The sequence below is a fragment of the Idiotropiscis lumnitzeri genome, chromosome 5 (assembly GCF_059441095.1).
Source record: "Idiotropiscis lumnitzeri isolate Australia: NSW breed Sydney's pygmy pipehorse chromosome 5, RoL_Ilum_1.0, whole genome shotgun sequence".
Taxonomy (NCBI): domain Eukaryota; kingdom Metazoa; phylum Chordata; class Actinopteri; order Syngnathiformes; family Syngnathidae; genus Idiotropiscis; species Idiotropiscis lumnitzeri.
The window spans coordinates 3,246,541-3,249,003 of NC_142395.1; positions in this window are offsets into that span (position 1 = coordinate 3,246,541).

Consider the following 2,463-nt stretch of genomic DNA (forward strand, 5'->3'; position numbering starts at 1 on the left):
ATCCTGTTCCGGTTAGAGGCTACTTCCGGCCGCCTCGACTCATCACTGCCTGCAGCAGAGGACAGCAGTCCTCCTTCTAGACGGGGTGTTCCTCCTCAATTGGATGAGATGGGAACTGTACTCACGCCCAGCAATCAGGCTGCGACTCATCTTTCTTCTTCTGCACCTGTGCAGATGCCACGGAGGGTCCGCAGACCCCCAACATACTTTGGTGACTGGGTCCGTCACTAATTGTTGAAGTTGCATGAGGTAGGGTGTAGGCGGATCGCTGCCCTCCTCAGTATTCATGTTTAAAAAAATAAGAGTTCCAGATTGTTAATGCTATGTTGTAAACTAAAAGAGTTCCAGTAAATTTGTAGTGTATTATTCATTTATTTTTTTTGCACTGTTCATAAAAAAAAAAAAAAAAAAAAGTTGCTTAGGGGTCTTTTGCATGACACATTGTTTAGGGGTTGTATTGTGTGTATGATGTATTGTACTATTGTCCTGGAGTGATGTTAAGGGTTTAATCATCATCATCCAGTGTGGGAGTAGTGTGACAGGCTTAGCCTGGGACAGCAATGTGGCATGTGACGTGCGTTGATGGCGGGAGGTGTTGGTATGAAAGGAGAATATAGATAATAAAAAACCCGTTGTGCTAAGCGAATTGACCGTCTTCTGTGTCGTAATATTCACCCCGCTGGTTCCTGTCTGTTCACCCTCACCAGGGTTGGAGCTGAAAAGACTGACGCAAACCTGATCAAGGAAGGTAACACATTACTTCTCTTGTTCACTTCAACCTGTGAAAGTATGAAAGCATTCTGCACAATAGTTTGGATTTATTGACATCAAACGTGAGCTCATTTGATCACCTCTACAAAATCTAAAATACTGTGGCGATATCTTCTACTCTTACACAGGCTGAAGCGGATAAGAGCAAGACTGCACACAAACCCGACTGGTTATATTTCGGACATTTAGCTACGCTAATCTTTTGTTAAATGTGAGTAGGCAGTCAGGCATCGATGTTTACACCCCCCATCCCCACGGCTAACAAAAGTATATTCTTTGGTGCTGTTAAAATTAACAGCACTGCTCAGAGCACAATTAGCTTTTGGTCGCTAAACAGACGACTTAGCGCAAAGAAATTAGCTTCTTACAGCAACTTAGTGCCGGGGATGCCTGGCTGTTGCCACTCATTCAGGTTCGCGTCCACTACAGCTTGCAGCCAATTCATGAAGCTGTCAGTGTTCTAGCTGGAGTCGGCAGCGATTTCAGAAAACCTTCTCAGCAATGCACCCTGGAGGTGGTCTACATGGGGCTGCTTCAGGAGCGTCAATGTTCAGCAAGCAAATAATTACAGCCAGGGGGCCGAGTGTGGATGCATTGGAACGCTCCATCGAGTGGTGTATGCGTAAGCCTGGAGCTGTTACTTAAAAGGAATAAAATGGCGTGTTATAGTTACGATACCTACATCGAAAAACTAGAGCAGATCCTCATCCAAATAAACGTGCATGTCTACTCTTTTCCACTTCAGTCTTTGTAAATATCCGCACTCGTGGTTTATGAACGGCCCGTCCTCACCGAGAAGCTTTTGCGTGTGCGTGAGCGTGCGTGTGTGTGTGTGTGTGTGGGCATGTGTGTGTGTGTGTGCTTGCGTGCGTGTCTGTGTGCGTGTCTGTTGTGGGGCACATTGAGCCATATTTGATAAACAGTGCAACCCAGAGGTTTTAAACAGCCTGTATTCACTGCCAGGTCAAATTTGACCAGTAACACCACAAACGTCACTATTGTTTTTTCAGAACATTATAATTTATTAGATGTGTCTGATTAGATAAAGCCTCGTACTTTTTACATACCTAAACTTGAAAACGGGTCAGTATTGACCCTTACACAATATGAGGGTTAATGATAAGTAAAGGCAGTTCGATTCGGGGCGTCGTCTTCTGTTGGGTACAGAGACGCGCAGGACTGTGCTGATAGGGACCCGAGCCCCAGATTTGTATTAGATCTCCTGTTAGGAATAAATCCGCTCCCGTGTGAAGTTGCCGGCCTCCTGGTCATTTCTCTCTCAAAACAAGCGCGCACAATTGTTGGATGAATGTAGGTTGTGTTTGGTTAATTTACTTGGAGTCAGATAACTAATTCGAACATTTTGGTAAACTTTTGGTACATTTAAAGTTAAAAATTCCAACACTGTGTACTTATTATAAAGTGTTACCACAAATCACAAGAGGGAGGTAGGGGTGAGTTCATATGAATACGTTCAAATAAATCAAATTTTTTGAGCAAAATTGTGTTAAAGGGTCAGAAAAACATTCAAAAATTATTGTTCAGTTTTAGTGGAAAGTTGTTGCTACATTGCCACTGAAAACGCCACTTTCCACATTCAATATGGCGGCGACGTTTACGTACATTTTCACAGCAGGGTTATTTACTAGATTAGCCGTTTGTGGCGCCACAGACAAAACGAGGACAAGAGAG